We start from the raw sequence: 25,521 nt of genomic DNA, 5'->3' as shown, positions 1-25,521 counted from the left end.
CTGCTCCAGAGTGACAGTTTCATGAAGTGTTTTGCATAGTGACTTGCTTTCTGTGTTCACTTCCTAAGCACATACTGCTAGCAACTGTCAACAGTACATGACTTTTTCTTCAGAAATCATTTTCAAGACATTATATCTGTGTTATGACAATAAATAACACCAAAGATATCAGAAGTTTAATCCAACAAAATTTTATTTCAGGTTAGAATGTCAATGCTAGCTTGAAAGAAGGCAGAGCTGGGGAAGAAAGAGTCCTGCACTCTGCAAAGTCAAACTCAGAGCTTGTGAAAGCCATCAGAAGGTGGAAATGGGTACTTGAAAACTCCCACCCACTCCTTGTATCATCTTGTCCAAAATAAATCATTGCATTCTTCTTAACCACATAGAGATAGGCAAGGTGGTTCAGTGTACAAGAGAGGCTAAGAAGGAAGTACAGACTCATTTGGGAGAAGCTGAAAACACAGATTAATAGTGCATCATTATATACTGATACCTACCCAAAGGATCATGGTCTAGCATCCAGCAGCCAAAGGTTGGAAGTTCTTTACAGAAAGAAAGAATAAAGTCATTCAGTCTGTCCTGCGTGTCCACAAAGCATCAGAGTAGGAAGCCCAACCACTTCTAGTTACCAAAACTATCACTTCTGTAACCTGCAAACAGACAGGCTCAGCAATCCATAACAGTATGAGTAAGGGCAGAGCATAAAAACTGGAGACGGCCCTCCTTCAAATCTCTTCTAGCTGAGAGATCCCAGATGAATTAATTACAATGGCAAGCACATGCTTCCTACCTAGCCAATATTCCTTTGAAGAAATATCTTCTCCAGACCTGAGAGGCCCTAGACTGCTGTCACTCATTTTAGTAGAGCATCACAGTAAACAAAGAAAGCTGGAAGCAGACAATTCTGAGACCTAGGAACACTACTGTGGGATTTGTCTCCTGTCCCAAGGATTTGTTTTCTATAGCTCTTTAATTATTCTAGCCATGTGAACCAGCCCATCACACTAATTTAAAATGTATTTCTGTCGCTGATATTGAAATGTGTCAGCTCCATTTGACTGATTTCTGAAATTGTTTTATTCATTGGGCTCTGATTTCCCTATAAAGCCTGCTTCTGTGAGGCAACCCTGCCTCTGAGGAAATAGACCCTCTTAATGGCTGCCTACCTTTGGTAGAAGAAAATGAGCAGTGAGCTACAATGGCCACCAACCCCTTGCTGGGATTTGCCTACATGCTCTGGGGAACACTAACTTCTTTTAAAGAAGATTTTACATTGTGAGGGGAAAAAACCCCCAACTGTTGCAATTTATATTCCCATGAAACCACTCGCAATGAAAGTACATTCTAGTGTATGCAATGGTGTCATCGTTTGGAGGCTAATTATAGGATGGATCCCTGGATATGGCAGTCTCTAGATGGTCCATCAAGCGTTTGTTGCAAGGACCGTGATATAGCTGTCTCTTGTGAGACTAGGCCGGGACCTAGCAAACACAGAAGTGGATGCTCACAGTCAACTATTGGATGGATCACAGGGCCCCCAATGGAGGAGCTAGAGAAAGTATCCAAGGAGCTAAAGAGATCTGCAACCCTGTAGGTGCAACATTATGAACTAACCAGCACCCCGGAGCTCTTGACTCTAGCTGCATATGTATCAAAAGATGGCCTAGTCGGCCATCACTGGAAAGAGAGCCCCATTGGACAGGCAAACTTTATATGCCCCAGTACAGGGGAATGCTAGGGCCAAAAAATGGGAATGGGTGGGTAGGGGAGTGGGGGGGGGACTTTTGGGATATCATTGGAAATGTAATTGAGGAAAATACGTAATAAAAAAAGAAGAAAGTACATTCTAGAGATGAATTATTGCATTATGATATGTCTTAGTTTCTTTGATAATGTGAAACAGACATGACTTTTATTTAATTCATTGAATAGAACCCCTTTTTAACAGTTAAACAATACATAATAGTAACAGCTCAAATTTATCAGCAATTCCTATATACAAACTATATAGCAATTTATAAACTCTGTTTCATTTGACACACACAGCAGTTTCGTGAGCCAGGTATTTTTATTGTTCCCATTTTGTTAGGAAAACTGAGTCATGGAATTTAAGTACTATACCTCAATAATTTGGCAGTTGGGGTCATAATCCATAACTGTCTGTTCCCAAGAACAGTATTCTTTTTTTAAAAAAAATGTGAATACACCTTGTACTTTCTCCTATTTCATAAACATACAATGAGTAAGTCCCTTTACAGGAATTTGCCAAATCTAGCTGCCAAAACTATGTCTCTTTTTGTAACCACTGCTTTGTGGGGTTTTTTTGTTTGTTTTGTTTTGTTTGTAATTTCTGTATTCACTTTCCAACCCAACATCAGCCCTTCCTCTCCTTCTAGTACCCACTCACGCAAGTCCTCCCCCCATTCCACCTTCCTGTTCTCTTTTGAGAAGGGAAAGCCCCCATGGGTGTCACCCCCACGAACACCACTCCCCATGCCACCAGTCCCTCAACCCTCACCCCCACCCCCACATCAAGTCACTGCAGGATTAGGCACATGCTGCCCCACTGAGGCCAGACAAGGTATTCCATTTAGGGGCAGGCAGGCAACAGGCTCAGGGACAGTCCCTGCTTCAGTTTTGTGGAACCCACATGAATATCTGCTACATATGTGCTGGAGGTCTAGGTTCAGCCTGTGCTTGCTCTTTGGTTGGTGATCCAGTCTCTGGGAGTCCCCAAGGGTTCAGGTTAGTTGACTGTGTTGGTCGCCCTGTGGAGTCCCTGTCTTCTTCAAGCCCCTCAATCATTCTCCCAACTCTTCTGTTAGACTCCAGTGCACCATCTAATGTTTGGGTATGAGTTTGAGTATCTCTTTCCATTGGCTGCTTGATGGAGCCTCTCAGAGAACAGTTATTCTAGGTTATTATCTGCAAGCATAACAAAATATCATTAATATTGTTGGGGATTGCTGTTTGCCTTTGAGATGGGTTCAACGTCCTTAGTCGTCAGGAAAATGCAAATCAAAATGACTCTGAGATTCCACCTCACACTCATCAAAATGGCTAAGATCAAAAACTCAAAGAAAAGCACATGCAGGTGAGGTTGTGGAGCAAGAGCAATATTCCTCCACTGCTGGTGTGAGTGTAGACTGTACAACCACTCTGGAAATCAATTTGGCAGTTTCTCAGAAGATTGGATATAGTTCTACCTCAAGAACTAGCCATACTATTCCTAAGCATATACCCAAAAGATGCTCTGCCATATCATAAAGACAAATGTTCCATTATGTTCATAGCAGTTTTATTAGTAGCAGCCAGAAACTGAAAACAACCTATATTTTTCTCAACTGAAGAATGGATACAGAAAATATGGTATATCTATACAATGGAATGCTACTCAGATATTAAAAACAAGGACATAATGAATTTCCCAGACAAATGGATGAAACTAGAAAAGACCATCCTGAGTGAGTTAACTCAGACCCAAAAGGACATGCATAGAATGTACTCACTCATAAGTGGATATTAGCCATAAAGTACAGGATAACCATACTATAATCAACATACCCAAAGAAGCCAAATTACAAAGAAGGTTCCCATCTTTTATACAGTGCTTTGAACAGCACTATAGTTGAACTTATAAACATTTATCTTTGCTCCAGTCTGCTTCTTGCAGACTGTGTGTCCTTCCTTCTTCAGATAAAATATTATCACTCTTGCTACTGCTTTTGTGTCTCTGACCAGTTCCATACCTTGGGACATAAAAATCATGGTGGTTACCCACCAAACCAAGGGAGAATGGATGAATCTTTCTCCGAAGAGGAAACAAAATAGATATTGGAGGTCATTGGAAGGAGGGCAGTGGGTGGAAGAGAGGAGGGAAGTTTCGGGGTCAGATCCTAAGTAGGGGGAGCAGGGGAGAGAGAAGGGGGATCGCAGTGAGAGGTAATCTCTAGAACATGCCTGAGACTTGAGATGGGAGAGGGCCCAGAGAGCCTATGGGGGTGACTCTAGATGAGACTCCCAGCAGCGGAGGATACGGAACCTGAGTTGGCCACTTCCTATAGCCAGGCAGGACTCCCCGTGGAGGGATGAGGACAGCAACCCACACAAAAAATCCCTTGACCCAAAAATGTGTCCTGCCTACAGGATGTGCAGGGACAAAAATAGAGCAGAGACTGAGGGAATGGCCAATCAATGACTACCGCAAGGCCAGTATTCTTGATCCATGTTTTTGCTTTACTGAGACAGTAGAGTAAGGTAGGAAGTAGGATCCTGAAAGCCTCCCACAATGGCTGCAAAGTAGCATATGAGAAAAATCCTATGTTAAAGAGTAATAGACCCCTCCCCTCCACAGAAGCCAACCATTGGCACAGGTGCAGAGGAACCCCACAATGTCTGGGGTGTCCTGTGGTTTGTTGTAATCCTAAAATTCCAAATCTTCAATACAGAAAATAGAGCTTTAAGATGCAACTAAAACACACCATACATGGCATTGTATTAGAAGTATATAACAGATACAGCATGCTCAAGAATGCATACCTAAGCAGAGGACCACAAAACCAATGCTAGGTGACATAAAAGCTCCCATCTTTTATACAGTGCTTTGTACAGCACTATAGTTGAACTTACAAATTTTTATCTTTGCTCCATCCAGTCTGCTTCTTGCAGACTGTGTGTCCTTCAGATAAAATATTATCACTCTTTGTGTCTCTGTCTAGTTCCATGCTTTAGGACACAAGAATCACAGTGGTTACCCACCAAGCCCTGATGTCCATGACTAAGCAATCTGGGCTCCTGGAGAACAGCTTCTGTGATCATCTTTATGTGTTCATAACTGAAGCAAGGACCTCTGCTCTTGTTCTAGATGGACGAGCACTTCACCACTGAGTTCTGTCTACTCCATCTCTTGATCCTGTGATCTGATTGTCTAAAGATGCTGTAATGACTTTTGTTCTCACTCTAACATTGGGGAACAGCAATGCAGCACGTGGTTGGGAGGGGATGTAGTTAAATCCACAATGCCCCTTACCTTCTAGGTTATAAATAGCACACCCACAATCCACTCTCCTCCTTCTTACTCAGTTCATCCGTTGATGCAGCTTTTCAGAGCAACTCATCATTTTCAGGACTGATGAAAGACCTTGAGGTCCACCTCCTATCCTTATTCTTCCTAGGACATACACTCTACCATAGAGTGGATTCCTAGCTCCCACTCGGAGCCTGCTTTGTTAACTTTTTAAAATTTGAGACTGGGTCTTCCACAGAATTTGAACCTAATATTTCCTCTGGAGTTTTTGGACACTAGGGGAAAAAAGTGCTTGTTGTTGATTCTGCTCAAGAGGAAGAATCTACACGAAATAAATGCAACAAATATGTCCTATGGTATAGGGAGCCACCCTCACATTCGTCGTTGCAAGATGGCGCTGACATCCTGTGTTCTAAGTGGTAAACAAATAATCTGCGCATGTGCCAAGGGTAGTTCTCCACCCCATGTGCTCTGCCTTCCCCGTGACGACAACTCGGCCGATGGGCTGCAGCCAATCAGGGAGTGACACGTCCTAGGCGGAGGATAATTCTCCTTAAAAGGGACGGGGTTTCGCCATTCTCTCTTTTGCTCTCTGGCTCCTGAAGATGTAAGCAATAAAGCTTTGCCGCAGAAGATTCCGGTTTGCTGCGTTCTTCCTGGCCGGTCGTGAACGCGTGTAAGACTATGGCACCCATTTGAGGACCTTTTCTTACTGATTCCATATCTAAAGAGTGCATGCATTTTTCAAGTGAATTGTAATGTCCTTTAGAGGGAAGAACTATGAAAATGTATGTGTGTGAACTAATAAGTAACCAACTGTGTTGAACTATAATATAGAGATACTCTAAGAATTCATCCTTTTCTTTTGAGCTGTTATATTTAAAATTAGGGGGTTGGGTGAAGAATAGACCTGGTTTCTTAAAAACTACTTTGTTGCCATATGTTAATGTAGGTATTTAATATTCGTAACATGTTCACCTTCAATTTCAGAATAAGCCAATATTCTAATCTAAAAATGAATGATCAAATTGATCCCAGAGGAAATGTTTATCTGATATAGAAGAGAAACTATGGAAACTGTGAACTTTAGGCTTGTTGCTTACAAGCCTAAATTAAACTTTTTGCTTTATTCCTTAAATAGTGTGACCGATAACACAAATAGAAAATGTTTATGCTGATTTTTATCATATGAAAAATAAAATATTTATAATTTATACTCATCTTTTTTTTCAGGTAGGTTCCTTTCAGAAAATCCCATACGTGCATAAAAAGTATCTTGGCCATGACTATTCTCCTGCTCCCTCATTCCATCTTCCCCACCTCCCAACATATCTCCCATCTCCCTCAAAACTTCAAGTCTTTTAAATAATAAAACTATACCTTCATAAAAAAACATTGTCTCACTAGACTTTTTTCTATTTCTTTTGGTGCGTGGGGGGGGGGGCGGGGCGGTGTGTGTGTGTGTGTGTGTGTGTGTGTGAGTGTGTGAGTGTGTGTGTGGGTGCACATGCGCATACACACACACACCCACCCACCTCATTCTCTTGACACATGGTATCTCACTGAACCTGGAGCTAGCCTGGAGGCCAGCAAGCCTGAAAGATCCTTCTACCTCCTGCCCACACACTACTGAAGTTATGGGCGTATACCATGAAGTCTGGCGCCATGGTTTTACATAGGGACTGGGGAGCTGACGCAGGTCCTCACGCTTGGATACCAGGAGCTCTTACCCACTGAGCTATTTTCCCAGACCCAGGACTTAAATTGAAACTTTACACTAAAAAATTAAGTTTAAATTATTATGATCATTTCTAAGTTTCACAATGATCTTCCCACAAATATTACTGAGATCCTGAACCTGAGCAACATATCTTACAGGTTTAAAAATCTGTATAATATATGTGGGTATATTCTATACATATATTCATGAATGACTAATTTACAGGACATCAAACTTACATGCACATCTTATTGGGCCAATATTACAGATTCATGTTCTTTTGCTATAGGTTAAATTTACAACCTTACAGCCTCCCAGAGTGCTCAGTGGATGACAGCAGGGATTTAAGAGTTATGGCTTGGGAAATTAAGGCACAAATTAGCTTTAAGTGATTCTAGCCACTGCATGTTCTGGCTTCTGCAGAATTTGAATATTATTATTCAAATCTTGTAGAATATTTTTCTGCAGATCATTTCAGCATCTAGAAGAGTTTTGTTGCTAAATTGGTCATTTGCAAGTCATTACTCTAAAAGGCCATTAGAAACAAAGGGACAACGTCACTGGGAGCAGAGAAAGGAGACAAAACAGAAAGTAGAGAGATGGAATTTTGCATGAAGACTTGGGGAAAAGGCCTCTTAGACAGAGTGGTCTTGATCTCCTGCCACATGGAAGGTGAAGCTGGGGTGTAACAGAGGAACCAGCTCTGAAGCAAAAGTTCTCCATGTTAGTGTAGAAGGAGAATTGTGTTGTAAGTAAGGAGAAGAACTGGGAAACACTTTTTGGTTTCTTCAAGCATAACATGTCTTGTACCCACACCCCAGATGCTAGATACAGGGATGTGGCTCCAATATTTGGAATCTAGAGCTGCAATCCAATTGGTTCACCACAGCCAGTGTGTCTGTCAGTCATGCATGATCTATGGGACCTAACCCTACAAAGAGGCTGCAGCTCCAGTCAGTGAGAATATTGCCTAAATATTGTGATCTCTGTACCAAACTGGGGCTGTTAGTGCTCTAGTGTTTAGCACCAACCTGACCCAAGGGACCCAGAAGAACCCTGAATCATGGAACTGGGTAAGAGATGGTTAGTTCATTTTCCACAGCAAAGTTATCCTTAGTGACTTCAAGATCAGAGCTTTTTGCAAGAAAGACCCTCTGCTTCCATGGGGTTCTGCTAAACTGGAAGAGTGCTGGAAGAAGGTGATTTCAAGGTTCTTTTGTCCTGGAAGAATAAATGTGTATCTGTGTGTACTTTATGCATGTGTATACAATATGTGCATATTGTATACATGTATGTAATACGTATATCTTATATTTATGAATGTATCTATAATATGTATATCTTATGTAGTATGAGTGTATTTTTGCACTGTATGTGTGTATATATAATATGTATATGTGTGTATTATATTGTGTATATATATGCACACATGCATGTACATAACCTCACTGAAAGGAAAAGTATAACACATAGTACATGTGTTCTGCATAGACATACTCATACACACACATACTTCATCTCATATACATACTCTCACACACACACATTTCATCTCTTATGACAACTAGCACCAAATACAAATGAAACGTTGTTATTGACATCACCAAAGAGTTTGGAAAGTTGTATCCAACAACTTCACTGTAAATCAGAAAATTTCCAAATAGCTGCTTGGGAAACAGAGAAATAATGCTCACAAGAAAAAAAATAAATTTATAAAACCTTGTTACATTTTTTAGGAATTTTTAAATAATTTTCTTAGTTCTTTGAGAATTTTGTCAGTGTGTTTGCTCTTATTGATCAGTTCCTCACAACTCTTCCCAGACCAACCCTGCTTTCCCATCCACCTAAATATACATTCTTTTAAAAAAAGCATCAACACAAATTTGTGCTGCACAAACATTCTTGACTTTTTACAGGATTGCAGGTGACATACTAAGGGCTGCACTTTTGGGGAAAAAAATGACCTTTCCTCTCTCAGCAACTATAAACCACCAATAGCTTCATAACAGGGGGTAGAATTCCATGACCAACTTCTTTCTCCATACTGGTGGTCTCCATCTAGAAGTCTGCCTCCAGCTTCTGCTGTTGGCTTTGTATGCAGCTGCCCTACTGTGTCCAGAGACACTGTTTCCTTACAGCTATCCACCACCCTGGCTCTTGTGTGCTTTCTGACCTCTCTTACACACACACACACACACACACACACACACACTTTTTTTAAAAGTTAAGAACCCCATAATCAGCATCCAAACGCTGACACCATTGCATACACTAGCAAGATTTTATTGAAAGGACCCAGATGTAGCTGTCTCTTGTGAGACTATGCCGGGGCCTAGCAAACACAGAAGTGGATGCTCATAGTCAGCTATTGGATGGATCACAGGGCCCCCAATGGAGGAGCTAGAGAAAGTAGCCAAGGAGCTAAAGGGATCTGCAACCCTATAGGTGGAACAACATTATGAACTAACCAGTACCCCGGAGCTCTTGACTCTAGCTGCATATGTATCAAAAGATGGCCTAGTTGGCCATCACTGGAAAGAGAGGTCCATTGGACTTGCAAACTTTATATGCCCCAGTACAGGGGAACGCCAGGGCCAAAAAGGGGGAGTGTGTGGGTAGGGGAGTGGGGGTGGGTGGGTATGGGGGACTTTTGGTATAGCATTGGAAATGTAAATGAGCTAAATACCTAATAAAAATGGAAAAAAAAAAGAATCCTTTGAAGCCTGCCTGCTGCCATTAGGCACCGGAGGCCCACCTGTGCTGCAATGCCTGCAAACCTTTATAATTCCTTGTAGCCTTTATGATGTGCAAGTATGCTGTGGAGAGATAGGAGAGAAAGGATTGAAAAAGTTTGTGGACTCTGAAGATGAAGAGAGGCGGGACTGGAGACTTGAGGTAGTGAGGAACAGCCTGATGTGAATAGCCTGTGCTGCTACCAAGGACCGTGGTGAGTCCTGCTCCATGCTGCCACTGAAGGCCATGACTAGGTTCGTGACCCCATAGCAGCAAGCTGTGACAATGTCCGTGGTTCATGTTACCACCAAAGGCCTTGTAGACATGCCTGCTAGGGTCTGCTGTTAAGACCGTGTTGATGTCCAAGGGCTGTGAAAAAAAGGCCCTGCCCTGCACAGGCTGCAGCATTCTGGAGAGAGGGCTCTATCCCTTGCTTACCTTTCAGTGGTGGCAGCAATAGAGCTTGCCCAACGGCATGAGAGCAGGAAAGCTGGGCCCACTGCATGATGGATCCTGTAGTTGGGTGAGCCAGCTGGGACAGTGCTAGAGAACTGGCCCTAGTGGTGTGGGTATAGGAGAGCTGGGAGACTCTCATCTACCACTCAGAACCAGATCTAGGGCTTTGAGTTGGCCTACTTCAATATCCACCCCGTCTATAAACTGCTGGAGCCTGTGAAGGGGCTGGTCCTGCAGATCCAAAGCTGCAGGGGCTCCATGACACAGGGTAACAACATTATAATGGAGAGGAGTCCTGGTGAGGATCCAGTACTGATGATGCAGCAGAAGCCAGAGGCCTTGAACCAAACCAGTGACTCACTGAAATAAGCGCTTGCAGTAAAGATGTTCACACAAAAGGGTAGACTGTTGGGACACACCACGACACACTTCCATGGCAAGATTGATTGATTACTTACTTACTTACTTACTTATTTTTCTGTTTTTAATTTTCACTTTCTTTTGTAGGGTAGGTTGCAAGGGCTGGGGGGCAGATATGGAGAGACAAGGAGAGTAGAATTGGGGTGCATGATGTAAAACTCACGAAGAATCAATTAAAAGGTTACCAAAAAAAAAAAAAAAAGAAGACTTATCCTAAAACAAGAATCATTTGAAATTTTACAGGCAGGAGAACATAAAGACTTCCTAGCAATATAAGAAGAGTTTACTACATCTTTTTTTTCAATAATTTATTTTTTAAATTCACTTTACAGCCCAGCCACACACCCACTCCCTTCTCTCCTCAGAGTCCCACCCTCACAAATCTCTGCACTCATTACTCCCTTCCCTTCTCCTCAGCGAAGAGGAAACCTCTTGTAGGTACCATCTCACGGTGTGACATCTAGTACCAGAAGGACTAGTCACATCCTCTCTCGCTGAGGAGGAAACATAAAGTGCAATTTGGGGAAGGGGATCCAGTGGCAGGTAACAGACTCCGACACAGCCCCTGCTCCAATTGTTAGGGGACCCGCATGAAGACCAAGCTGCACATCTGCTGTATATATGTAGGGGGCCTAGGTACAGCCCTTGCAAGCTCTTTTGTTGGTAGTTCAGTCTCTGTGAGTACCTCCACCTCTGGTCCCAAGTTAGTTGATTCTGTAAGTCTTTTTTTGGTGTCCTGGACCCCTCTGTCTCATTCACTTCTATCCCCAATCTCTCACGAGATTCCCCAAGCTCCACCTGATGTTTGACTGTGTTTCTCTGCATCTGTTTCTATCTGCTGCTAGACCCAGTCTCTCAAGGGACAGTTATGCTAGGCTTCTGTCTACAAGCAGAGAAGAATTATTAATAGTGTCAGAAGTTGGCTCTCTCACATAGTATGGTAATCTCAAGTTGAGTAATCATTAATGGTCTATCCCCTCTGTTTCTACTCCATCTTTATTGCTGTGTATCTTGTAGGCAGGACAAATTTGGAGTTCAAAGTTTTGTGGGTAGGTTGATGCTCCCATCCTTCCACTGGAAGTCTTGTCTGGATACAGGAAGTGGCCTAGTACCCATGTTGGGCAGCTTCCAACAGTGTGTAACCCCAGCTTCAGGGAGTCAAGTGCCTCTGGCCTCCATAGACACCAACACACTTGTATCCTTACTGGCACACCCAACACACAAAACTAAAAATAAAGCCAACCTTTAAAATGAAAACAGTCATTTGCCCCTCCTACAGAAGTTGCTTTCCATAGCAACTTTGAACGGTACATAAGCCAGCATATGAGCACTACACACGGGGAAGCATATCAGAGCTCATCCCTAACCAACAGCACTGGGTCATCTTTGAAAGAACTCCACACAAGCTCTAAACAGATTTGGAGACCATTTAGATAGAAAATTCTTATATGCTGGGTCCTCAAAACATGGAAAGAAGATTCAAATTCTGATTGGACATATCTCTTGGGACAGTAACATCTCAGAAGAATAATGTGCTCAAGTTTTCCCGTGCCTAAGTATCCAATTTTAAATCTGTGCTTAGAATTAACTCATGATGGGGGGTTGGGGTGGGGGGAGATAGAGGGACAGAGACAGAATAAGAAGGAAAGATAGGTTGATGGGGGAGAAAGAGGTAAACAGACAAACCTAAACAGCAAATAATAGAACAAAACAGAACTGTGGATAGAGAAGACTAACATTTCTTAAGGTGGTGTTATAATGAGCCAGAAAAAGGCAGATCTGAACGAACTGAACAAACAGCTCACCCCAGACCCAATGAGGTGGTGCGAGGGTAAGGAGCACAGAATAAGGAGGGACTTGACAGAGAGCACAGCTGCATTCTCTCTGCTTCCTCATCTGCTATGGCCACCGGCCTGGACTCAACTTCCCTTTCCTTGGAGGTACCAGCCCCTGCATAAATCACTGTCTCTGATTCTCTCAAATCTACCATTGTGTCTCTCTTCTGTTTTAATGCATTAACTAACACTTGGAGATTTTTAAACTTAGGACTCTTCACAGATACTCACCTTGTGAGGTTTCATTAAGTCATTCCTTTCTTTCTTCTTTCAATAATCTAACACACACTGCATTAGGTGTTAAGAATATAAAACTGATTGAGATCTAATCCTTCACCCTCGAGGCATGGAGAGTCAAACGAAGGCACTGAATAAGTGAGAAAATAATTATAAGGCAATCAAAAAGTGCTGACTACAGGTGTGAAGAAAAGACATAGTGTACAGAGGAGGTTTAAACACCAAGATTCTAGCTTAATGAAGATGTCAAAACAAACCAGAGCACACTGCCAGAAACACAACCTCACAGTGCATAAACACAAGGGTTTCTTGGGCAATCTTCCTAACCCATATGCATCTCCTGCTGGGGCGCTTTTAGGATCACCTTCTAGAAGAGAAAACAGACTAATGAGAAGAGACTAATTCTAAGTTGATCAATTGCACAGTGACTAAGAAATGAGAAGGGAAGGGAAGAGACTGGAGATGGAGTGTAAACTAATATGACTGATGCCACCTGTTAGGGTCAAGAATTATGGGAAGGCATTTCTCATTAGCAGACTGCACTTTGTCCTTCATCCTGTGGTCACCTTCCCTGCTGGTTGTTAATGGTGTGTTCCAAATCCAAGGTCACAGAAGCATCACTTTCTTAATAGTGTTTAGCTCTGAATCGGAAAGCTCAAGGAATCTAGTAGTTCCCAATGCAAACTTCTTTGTTTCCTTTCAGTCTTTCAAGATGCAGGATGGCTTTTGGCTGACCACATTAGTGGCAGCATGGGTTAAGAAATGCCTCTGCTTCTTGTGTCAAAACAAATGATCTTTTTAGTTTTATGTGTGTGTGTGTGTGTGTGTGTGTGTGTGTGTGTGTGTGTGTGTGTGTATACACACTCTGGGGTGGAGGAGGGGAGGCACTGAGCATGTCTGGTGGAGGTGTGTGTGTGTGTGTGTGTGTGTGTGTGTGTGTGTGTGTGTGTGTGCCTGTATAGAGGCTGGAGTACACTCTCATTTGTCATCCTCAGGAATACCCTCTGCTCTGTTGAGGGTCGTTACCTCATTAGTCTCGGATTCATCAATTAAGTTATGTTGTCTGGTCAGTGACCAACCCCTTCCAATTATCTTCTTGTCTCTGCCTCCCCAGAGCTGGGATTATTAAAGGGATACCATGACTCCTAGAAATCTTATGTGGCTGCTGGGAGAGTATTCATCTGCAGACTTGTAATGCAAAGTTGCCAAGGGAGTGATCTCCCCACTCGCCCCCCCCCCAAAAAAAATCTTTTAAAGATAGAAGCTTATATTGAAATAAGGGAATAATTGATAAGTAACACAGAGGCTAAAAAAATAATTTCTCCACCTGCCACAAGGGTTTTACTTGTTTGAATTTGTGTGGTGTTCCTTGGAAGCTGTGATCTTACTGTTGCAAGAAGAAATGCCAAATTTAATTAGTAATTATTGGCTTTACCATCACTGTGCAAACGAACAAAACATCAGCCCAGAAGAGGGATTGGACACATGACTCAAGACACAGCTCCCACCTCAGTCATCTGAGTCCATCTCTGACTGCGAAAGCACTGCTGCCTTTTGGTTGGCTGTTCTAAAATACCTTTGCAGTATCAATGCTATATTAATGGCCCAGATTTTTAGCCCATTCTGAATTTAAACTTTCCTGATGAACGCAACTGTATACAAGGTGGAAAGGACTCGGGATGTGAAACCAGGCCATGTGTGAAATGCCTCTCACGTATGCGGATGTCAGCTCTGAGGCTCAAGAAGCTTTCGATATGCAAGCTCAAACTCCTATTGCTAATCAGTCCCCATGATTGGCAATAGTCCGTCACCATCTCCTCATTCCCTAGGCTGTTAACAAAGTCTCAGATTCAAGTGTCTGGCAAATGAGGTAGGTGTGTGTATGTGTGTGTGTGTGTGTGTGTGTGTGTGTGTGTGTGTGTGTGTGTGTGCTGATGGTGGAGCATAGTAAACTAGCACTCAATTGTGTTTCCTAAAGACACCCAAAATCAAAACTGAAAAGCAAGCTGTCTGTATAGCAGATCAAGCCTGGGGGCCTTATGGTTGTAATCTCCAGGTTAGATGAAGTTTTTCTTCCACTCCTTTTCTTTCTTTTGTTTTTTAATTGGATATTTTCTTTATTTGTGTCTCAAATGTTATCCCCCTTCCCAGTTTCCCCTCTGGAAACCCCCTACTCCATTCCACTCACCCCTACTGCCTCTATGAGGGTGCTCCCTCACCCACCCCTCACTCCAGCCTCCCTACCCTGGCATTCCCCTACACTGGGGCATCAAGCCTTCACAGGACCAAGGGCCTCTCCTCCCATTAATGCCTGACAAGGTCATCCTCTGCTACATATGTGGCTGGAGCCATGGTTTGCCCCATGTGTACTCTTTGGTTTCCACTCCATTTCTAATAATTTTATAGGCATTATTTCTTTGACTCTGATTTCTCAGGATCTAAGGTATCCTCTGATTGCAAATTAGGCACCTTTGATAACGTCATTAATTCATTGCATCACCTCAGAACAGAGCCACACATCAGTGGCTCTATTAATACATTGCTCAGTGATTGCAGACTGATGTCTGACAGGCCTATTTATACTTGAAGAAATAGAAAGATATTAATTGTGAAGACAGATGAGACTGCAGAGGGTAATCGATTGAAGAAAGTGATACCTCATTTCAAGCAACTTAATCTGGACAAAAGATATGTGTTTTGAGTCATCCAAACTTAAAATTAATGAGTGACTGTGTGCATCGTTTGTTATGATGCATGTCCAAAATGGGGATAAATTCTTGAGGCTTGAAAATCAATTGCAGCATAATGAAAAGGGGAAATAGCAATTTCTCTGCTTTGATGAAACATCTCAAATTTGTTACATGTGTAGAGACATCCAGGCACAGAAAGCAATAAGCCCACTAATCAGAGTTTGGTTACAATAGAAGAGTAGAAAGAATGGAAAAAAAAAAAAAACAGGAGGAGAGAGACTCAAGAATTAAGTATGTCCTTGCTTAAATGATTCATCAGGGTAGAGAAATGGCATTATCAATAACTATCAAGGAGATTTAGACTTGGGCAAATAGAGCTAATTTCACCTGAAATAAGTAAGCCCATAAGGTAACAATGTGGGGGAAATGGAGCCAAAGTGCATTTAATGTAATCTAAGCAGACAATGACAAAGTAGTGCAGTTTTCCTGAATGAGAATTGAGAACAGGCACTTTTCCTTAGTCACCCCTGAGCTCTAACATAGGGCCGGGTACAGTGTCACTGATCAGTGAGTTAGTTAGTGTGGCGTCCTGCTATTTGTCAAAATATTTAAAACACTTCTGAATGTTATCTTTAAGGATTGTGGACAGAATAATTAACCATATCTAGTCTTGGCAGGTTTAAAATGGCCATCCAGTCCTGAAGCTGCTGCCGCCAAGACTTTTACACTGTTAGGTCATCCCAGGCCTGTGAAGGACAGTCTTTTCATCTGATCAATCTATCAATAAAGATCTAGTTAATGGCCTTTCCATCTTCAGTCCTGAGACAGATTCCTTAATCACAGTGAACAGAATTTTCCTATGTAAATTAACTTAAGATGACAATAAAGTTACAATAAATCGGAGCACATTTTATGGGCCTTGAAATAAAATGAAACTATCTGCGAAGGCTTATATTTGTTATACATACAAGAAGGCAATAAATGCAAATTAGCTATATACCTCAGTCATGATCATCATTTAATTTTTGTACGGTTGACAAGGATGCTTAATCACAAGAAGAGGAAAAGCTAAATTCGGATAGAAATTCATAATTTTTAATGAGTTGTATAAACAGGATATGAGAAATATGAGCTGCTATCTTTTAAGGCTGAAGATACTTTTTCCTATAAAGTCATCTGTAGGCACAATGATTTTTGCACTGTGTAAATGTTTTCCTTGTGTTACTCAAAGGCTGACTTCTCTGCCCTCATATCTTGTGTCAATCCAGACACAGCATTGTAATGCTTAGGTCAAGAATCTCTTGTCTCAAGTTTGTGTAAACAGTTCTTACCATCTATTCTCTGCCTTGATAATAAATGCTGATCACCCAATAGCTGGGCAGAAGAGAGAATAGGGAAGAAACTTCTGCCAGCCAGGGGGAGAGAGAGAAGGAGGAGGAACTGGAACATTGTTCTGGCTCTCTCTGCTTCAGCTGTGTTTTTTTTTTTTCTCATGTTGTCTTCTCAGACCCTCTTCTTGTAACTCCAATGCTAACTCCTCCTCCCTCTCTCTTCCTCTGACTGGTAGAAGTTTCTGCCATATTTGCTCTTCAGTCCAGCCATTGGGTGATCAGCATTTACTGACAAGGCAGAGATATATTTTAAAGCTCTATCATGGAGATAGGGCTGGAAGGTAGCCAGGTTAGCTTAGGGGGTTAAAGTAGATCACTAAACTGCCCAGATATTGAAGCACAGTTTTAAATAAGTTTTGGTTTCTCTGTATTGTTATTGAGAACTAGCAAAGTAAAGAAATATAACCATCCAATGAATTAATTGTTTACCTTTATATTAGAAATAGTTTTACAGTCATCCTTATCTAAGGCTGGGGATGTGGCTCAGTTGGGAGAGTGCAGTTAATAACCTTCCTAGCCAGCACCACCAACTGGGGAACAAGTGTTCAAGTGCCCAAGACTATGGGGTATATTTCTGTTCAAACTAACATACCTCGAGTCCAAACAGCACATGGTACATGATGGGTTCCTAATGGGTGATTATTATATAGAAAAAGCAGATTGCTATGTGAGATTCTACCAAAATTCTGTAGCTATGTAATGTCAGTCCTTCTAGCTGGTGAATCCCAATATTGATTGCTTGGCTTCCATCGTTACGTGGCTTCCACGAAGAGACAGTTTCACTTTGAGCTGATCCTAGAGAGCAAAGGTAGAAGAACACCAGGGGAAATTGTCACTCAGCCAAGAATAGGTCGCTTAGGTAAGAAGTAACTCATTCATGTTTATTCACTTACAGGGCAAAGAAACATGTTCTGGCTATCTGGAACTTTATCTCCTATGTTTACCACTGCATCTGTCATAGCATACACAGTGAAAGAGATGAAAAGGGCATGAGGGGATGCCTTCATAGTTAGAAAAGGCCGAATACCCCATGCAATCAAAAATCTTTAGTAAAAATATAAAAATGGAAAATCTATTACATAAGCAGGATTTGTCATTTTTAGATGTGCATATAAAGTTGTGTTATATTTCTGGTTGTATTTAAGTTAAAACCAAGAGAAATAACAATATATAATAACCATAAATACTAGAATCATCTCTAACACACCTCTTTAATCTTCTACCATAATTAGAGTTTCTTTGGTTTAGGTAACATAAGGTTAGTCTCCCTCATGAGCATGGAGCATAAAGTTGACTATAATTTCTAAACACTATTTTGAAACAGTGCTCATTTAGCTCAACTTGCTATGTAGCTGATGATCTTGGTCTCCTGTTCCTCCTGCCTCCTGCTCCTGAGTGCTGGGGTTATAGATGTGTATCATTATGCGGTTGATGGGATGCTTAGATTCAGCTTGGCAAGCACTCTGTCAGCTCTCTGTTATTCAGCTTGGTCTAAGCCGCCATGCCGCTCCTGGTCATCAGTTACCCCACAGCTTAAATGCATCCTCTTCCAAGAGACTCCTGTAGTCGCAAGTTCACCAATCACATCTCTGGGTTCCTATCAACCTGTTTTATTCTTAGCACAGAGAGCAGCATTGAGGATGAAAGGAAGGCACAACCAAACAGGAAAAGGCATTGTGAGGAACTGGACTCTGGCTGTTCTATAGTCAGGGAAAGCAAAGACAGGAGATGGAATAGAAAATGTCCAGGACTTGAATAGCGATCAAAAGCTATCTAAGCGGAACTGTGGTATCAGGATGGTAAGAAGTAATAAATTTAGTATGACCTTTGCCTGTGACATCCCTCACAGGCTGCTGTTTGAGCACTTGTCTCCCATGAACTATTTGGGGCAATCGTGGAACCTTTAGGGGGTGAAACCTTTCTGGAACAAGTGGATTAGTAGAGGGCCCTGTCCTCTGCATCCTGATGTCTTGAGATGAGAGGAATCCTAACAGCATACAACTATCGCCCTGCTTCTGCTCCCTGTTTAAATTGCTTCTGGTGAGGTCTTTAATCACAACTACAAAAAAGTAGCTAATACAGACTAAGAACAGAGCTGGCTGTTCAAATACCGCTGAAACACAAGGAAATACACGTGCCAGCAAGGAAACCTTCAGAGGCTCTTCAGTGTGCCACACTGTCTTCACAAAGTCCCATGCAAACAGATACATGTGTCACTGTTCTCTCTCTCTTCTGGAAACTCTAACACATGGAGATTAAAGAACGACCCCAGTGCAGAGTCTAGCATAAATGGCTCCTATAATGTGGACCTGAAGCATGGAGTGAATGGTAGCACTATTTGGTAAGGTAGTCAGGGTATGGTAGAAAGTGGATTTGAGACAGTGACCACCCACAATGGCGTTATTAATTTTCTAATATCCACAAAACATCCAAATGATGGAATTGAGAGTCTCATTGGACATAGTCTGGGGCTCAGGGAAAGTCTCAACTTGAACCTGTAACTTAGAGCATGTTTGCTATACAGACAACACTAAACAGCATGTGACCCAATGAGATCACCTAGGAAAGAAGAGACAAGGAATATACTGGGTACTCCAAGGCTTGGCAGAGACACTGCCTGCCTTCACCCTCCAGCCCTACGGTTTCTTGACTGCAGTATGAGACTGTATGTTCTGACCACTTCTGTGTGATCTGGTTCTCCGTTTCTATGATAAGATGCCTAAAATGAATTAACTGGAAGAATGGTTTGCTTTGCTTGGTGGCTTTATGGGTTATGGGTCACTCGCCATGTGCTGGGTGTGTAAAGGGGGAGAGCATCATGGAAGCACATTAAATGAAATCTGTTTATCACATAATTGACAGGAAACAGGGAGAGAGGAAGTTATTAGGGTCCAAACATGTCTTTCAAGGTTAACTCCCCAAGTGAACTTCCTCTAGGCCCCACTTCCTAAAAGCTGAACCAGTAGTGTGACAAACTGGTGACCAAACCTCCAACCCATGTTCCTTGGGGATACTTAAACTCTAAGCATAAGAAATCATTTCCATACTACTTGAAGAGAAATTGCTGACGGCACCTGGGGAGTACAGTTTCGGCTATCTGCACATTTTCTCCTTGTAGAATATAGAGAAAATCTTCTTCTCAATTGTTCTGATAATTATAATTTCTCCACTTGAGATGTCTGCTTATGTGGAAGCCCCAGACTCTTTGAAATATAAAGGGCTGCACGCTATGACTTACTGGGTGTTTTCATTTGTTTGACCTTTATAACCATCCCTGTAGTACGCAGCATACTAACACGAACCCTTTACTGACTTAGTGCTCAGTGACACTAAATGACCTGCTTTTGACTGGACAGTGGCAAGACCGGTTGAGACTCCAGCTACATCTTAGGAGCCCACATTCCTTGCCCTGTCTGCAGCAATGTGCTCACTCAGCACCCCAGGGTGCTCCAGAGCTGTCTGCATCTCCCATTCTTTTTCCCAAGAGAGAAGTGTAGAAATACAATCCCCTCACCTTATCTCTTTGACTAGCCAAAGGGCCAAGACAAATGGATTATAGATAAGAGCCCATAGAAGAAGTCAGACAGGAACTGGGCGATTTCTCACACTTATAGGAGCTACTCTGCAAAACACACAAATTCTCAAACCATGAAACTCATCCACTTTCTTTTGCAAATACAAAACTATGCCCAAAAGTCAGACAAAACTAATCAACAGCTTTTAAAACCACAGTTGTATAACTGAACTGTTAAAAGTTGTGGGGAAAGCCGGGCGTGGTGGCGCACGCCTTTAATCCCAGCACTCGGGAGGCAGAGGCAGGCGGATTTCTGAGATTGAGGCCAGCCTGGTCTACAAAGTGAGTTGCAGGACTGCCAGGGCTATACAGAGAAACCCTGTCTCAAAAACCAAAAACCAAAAACCAAAACAAAACAAAACAAAAAAGTTGTGTAGGGGGTGGGGGGGGGAGTGTGGGAACTAATCTGGGAAAAGAAAACATGGGATGGAAAGCAAAAACAAACAAACACCACCACCCACCTACCCAAAATAAATTCCACATTGGTCTCCTGTGTTTACTTGTGGAATCTTTTTTTTTAATATTTTTATTAGGTATTTTCCTCATTTACATTTCCAATGCTATCCCAAAAGTCCCCCATACCCTCTCACCCACTCCCCTACCCACCCACTCCCACTTCTTGGCCCTGGTGTTCCGCTGTACTGGGGCATATAAAGTTTGCATGTCCAGTGGGCCTCTTTCCAGTGATGGCCGACTAGGCCATCTTTTGATATATATGCAGCTAGAGTCAAGAGCTCCGGGGTACTGGTTAGTTCATAATGTTGATCCACCTATAGGGTTGCAGATCCCTTTAGCTCCTTGGGTACTTTCTTTAGCTCCTCCATTAGAGGCCCTGTGATCCATCCAATAGCTGACTGTGAGCATCCACTTCTGTGTTTGCTAGGCCCCGGCATAGTCTCACAATAGACAGCTATATCAGGGTCCTTTCAGCAAAATCTTGCTAGTGTATCTTAATCCAGCCACAAACAGTAGCTATCTGAAATGGCTCCTAGCAAAATAAAAGTGAGACAGAACAAGGAGTCTAGGGTGGTGGTCATTTCCTCTGTCTACACCTCAGAAATATCTCTGGGCGATTGATCCCCTCCAGTAAAGGGGTCATAGACCTCTTAGATTCAACATGACAATGAGTTTGATGTCCCATTTGGTCCTTGATTATGTAACCTGCACCCTTGTTAGCTGAAAAGTTGCATGTAAATTATTGTACTGAATAGTAAAATTAGATCTGCACCTTGATGCTGGTCTCTGGAAACTGAAATCCAAGCATTTGTGGGCTCCATCTCTGCTTTTACCCCACCTTTCCCAGTCCCAGTTCTGACAATAAGCAACTGAGTATGTGTTTAAAAGCAAGTAATATGTGAAACCAAGTCTTACTTTGTATGCTCGAGAACGTTGTAGCACAAATCTTAGGCAAACTCGGGAAGTATGAGCCATTCATCTTGTACATTTCAGTTGACTATTAAACCAAGAACCATTTAACCAGGCCATTTTTCACCCATAAAGTGCCCCAATGATCTCTTGATCTCAATCTTTCTCTCCTTTCAAATTCCAGTGGATTTAACCACTAAAACACACTCAAACACCATGCTGGTGTATGTACATTTCCAGGGAGGCCGCCTTAAATTACAGCATGCTCCACCCACTCCAACACCTCTAAGCCTTATAGCAGGTGCTGCTTGCTGGCTTCTAAAGCAACACATGCCTTTTGCTGCCATATGTTGCATGTAATATTAAAAGCAATCCATGTTATAGCCGGCTACACTCTAGTAATGTGGTGTCCCCGCTCCCGCCCAACTCATGGTTTGCGTACTGCGGAACCTGCTTATTGCTGCTAGCTGTCACAAATCCCCATACCCCAGTAAAATCAAAACTCCAGAGGCTCGTAATTTATCAGTCAGATTTATATCAGTAAATTCTCAACCCACAAAACGCCCACACAATGAACTCAGAGCCAATTGATATTGATACAATCTGCCCACCTAGATTGGACAAATTGTCCTATATTATTCTGTCTTTTCTATGATATTCATAGCTACCTGTGGCTATTCCAAGCCACATGGATCCAGTTCGTCCTCTTCCTCCATCTTTCTCTGTCCTTCTCCCTGTCTGTCCCCTGTCCTCTCTCTTTGAAGCTCTTAGTCCCACCTTCATTTTTCACTGTCCAATCACAGACTCTAGTATTACATTACACCTGCCTTCGCCTACATATGACATCAATCCAAAGCTGTACACCCGAAGCCTCTTGGGGTTGACATCAGAAACTGGCATGTCCATGAGAAAGAGGCTGGAGTGAAGAGATGACATTCTGCCAATGCAGTTTGGGAGACGGGGCATTCTGTGTCAAGGACAAACCAAGTGCTCGGTGAGACTGGGCATGACGTCGGGCTTTGGCCGGCTTGGTGGAAAGCCAATCTTCATCTTTCTGCAACTGACATCAAAGTTTATTACTTGTGCTTCCATTGAAATGGTGCCAATTCCCTACTCGAAAAGAAGTTCTTACCAGGTATGGCCAGGAAGCTAAATGTTTGAAGCATGAACACTGTTCCTTTAGACCACCAAGAAACACCCAACAGCATACTTTCAAAATACAAGGCAATGATTCTTGCTGCCAAAATGTAGATGAATGGAGAGTCCTTTATGTGAAGAACATGAATTGTGTCCTCCATTGCCTTACTCAGCTCAGGGAATAAGCTCAACCCTCAATACCTTCTCCATCCTCAGCATCAAAACAGCAAAATAACCTACCCCCTCTTAAAGTAGAATTCACTAGATCTTTGCCGTTATAAATCTACCTCGATATCACAGAAGCCAGTCTATTACTTATGCTAGTCACAAAAACACTAGGCACCTATGACTACAGCTCTGTGATCTGAGTTAGAGTTTCCATATCACATGTGCTCAGATAGTTTCCCAGAGATGGCCAAATGAACTTGTCCCAAAGGCTAGACCTTATCCAGCCTTGCTTATATACTTTGTTATGTCTTGCAAATAATATCTTTGGTTCTGAAAGTCCTGATATGAAAGAGTGATGCCTAAGTTCAGTCCCTCAGGACCCAAACAGGCCAACTATTCCCCAGAAAGGAATTGCAGAAAAAGTGCATAGTCCTCCCACAGTAGCTCATCAACAAAAGAAATATCTTCCTTACCAGTCCTAGAGGCTGAGATATTCAAGGTTAAGCCACCAAACAGGCTTGATGCTTGATGTTTGGGGAGGGTTCACAGGTAGTCCCAACTCCATGTAGTGGAAGATACCCAGCGAACATTCTAGAATTTCATGCTGGAGAACTGATTCCATACTCAAAGGCTCCACTCTCCTACCCAGCCCCTCCCAAAGCCTCCTCCACCAGTTAAGGCTATCACCACATTTTGGGTCAGGATTTCAGAATGTACACTCAATAGGAGCACAAGCATCCATCCGGACTATAGCTTACACTCCCACCCCAGCCTTTGCATCTCTATGTGCAAGGAGTTTGGAGATATGAAACATAGGTACTTGCTGAACTCCCCTGGATCTAAATCACAGAAGTGCTGCCGCAACATCAGGAAAGCTAACCAACTACAAATCTAAACACCGAAAACTATTGTGGCTGCCATTTATTTTTCATGTTGCTATTCCCTAAGAAGCTGTGCATTTCCACAGTTTATGCAGTACTCACATTCATCTTATACTCTAAGTACTCTAGGGATGACTTCAAGTATTGGCCTGTGTGTGAGCACAATGCCACTTTCTTCTTCTTCTTTTTTTTTCTTTTTTAAAAAGTTAATTTATTTCTTTTTTTGTTTGTTTGCTTTTTGTTTTTTTTAATTAGGTATTTATTTCATTTACATTTCCAATGCTATCCCAAAAGTCCCCCACCGGCTTCCCCACCCACTCCCACTTCTTGGCCCTGGTGTTCCCCTTTTTCTATCAGCAACTTGACTATATGAGGATTCGAATATCTGTGAGGGTCATGGAGCTCCAGGTTCTGTGGACACTGTGAGAGGACTATGTCCTTTTTCTGCAATTCCTTTCTAGGGGATAGTTGGCCTGTTTGGGTTCTGGGGGACTGGACTTAGTCTTTCACATCAGGACTTTCAGAACCAAAGATAGCATTTGTAAGACACAGCAAGGTCTATAAGCAAGGCTGAATAAGGCCTAGCCTTGTGGACAGGATCATTTCGCCATCTCTGGGAAACTGTCTGAGCCCTTGTGTTATGGAAACTCTGACTCGATCACAGAGCTGTAGTCATTGTGACTGGCAAAGATAATAGACTCCCTTTTGTGATATCAAGGTTGATCTATAACTGCATAGACCTAGTGAGTTCAACTTCAAGAGGGAGTAGGATCTTTTGTTGTTTTGATCTGACGATTGAGCAGGGCATCCTCTAAAGTACTTCCTCCAGTTGTATCTGAGACCCAGGAAACTAGGAAAGCCTGAGAATTTGTATCTTAAAAAGTTCCTTCCCGAGTATGGTAGTGAGATTATAATCTCAGCCAGCTAAAGCAAGGTGACTGCTACTTCATGGTTGACTTATGTAATGTACTAAAATCCTCTTTGAAGAACGAGGAAGAGGAGGAGGAGAGGAAGAGGAGGAGCAGGAGAAGAGAAGAGAAGAGAAGAGGAGAGGAGAGGAGAGGAGAGGAGAGGAGAGGAGAGACGAGACGAGACGAGACGAGACGAGACGAGACGAGACGAGACGAGAAGAGAAGAGAAGAGGAGGAAGAAAGGGAGAGGAATTGTTTTTGTTGTTATTTGCAAATTTTTGTGTTTCATCATACTGACCAGGAATTTTCCAGCACTGATGTCTTTCCCTCCTTTGGCACTTCCTGGAAGAGAAGCTTCCAGTGTGGAGCAGACTCTTATCAAGTGCAAACAACAGGAAATGGAAGGATAAATTACTGTTTCAAACACAGGGCATAGGCCCTGGGTCAGTATATTTGGCCTGGATCAGGGAGGACCCATCTTCTTACATCCTCCTCTGAGTGAATGGAAGGATCCCTGAACCCTACAGTCTCAGCCCAGCATCCTCAGGCAACAGCATGGCTGCAAGTAAGAGAACAAAATGACAGAGCCCTGGCAGGACCAATGAGAGGGGTGAAACACTTGCTCTGTGGGTATATGAGAAAAATGGTACACCACGGCAGGCTCTGCTAGAGATAGAGACAAAGGGAGAGAAAGCAAAGTGCTGCCTCTTTATATGGACTGTGCTTGTTTCATCATTTACTGGGTGGATGCATATGAAGTCAAACATACTTTCTGGTGTTCCTGCCCTATTGCCATTGTTAATGAAGTTGAGCTGTCTCCAGCATCCTCTCTAAGTCTTTGGCCATTAACACCTTTGTTCATAAAAGGATGGGAGTAAGTAGAATGATAGACACATCAATAACACGTAGCACATGAATTCAATGAAAGACACCAAGAAGAGGCTGTACTTTATATGAGAGAGAGGGCAGAGAAAGAT

At 42.5% G+C, this 25,521-nt stretch overlaps 1 protein-coding gene across 1 annotated transcript in view; it reads right to left on the bottom strand.

Moving 5' to 3' along the window:
• Clvs1 (clavesin 1) overlaps positions 1-25,521 on the bottom strand; it is a 306,947-nt gene that overhangs the window by 188,590 nt on the left and 92,836 nt on the right. The window lies entirely within an intron of this gene.

The sequence above is a fragment of the Mus musculus genome, chromosome 4 (assembly GCF_000001635.26).
Source record: "Mus musculus strain C57BL/6J chromosome 4, GRCm38.p6 C57BL/6J".
In the NCBI taxonomy this organism is placed as follows: domain Eukaryota; kingdom Metazoa; phylum Chordata; class Mammalia; order Rodentia; family Muridae; genus Mus; species Mus musculus.
The sequence above is the reverse complement of the archived record's forward strand: the minus strand, read 5'-3'. Positions and strand labels throughout refer to the sequence as shown.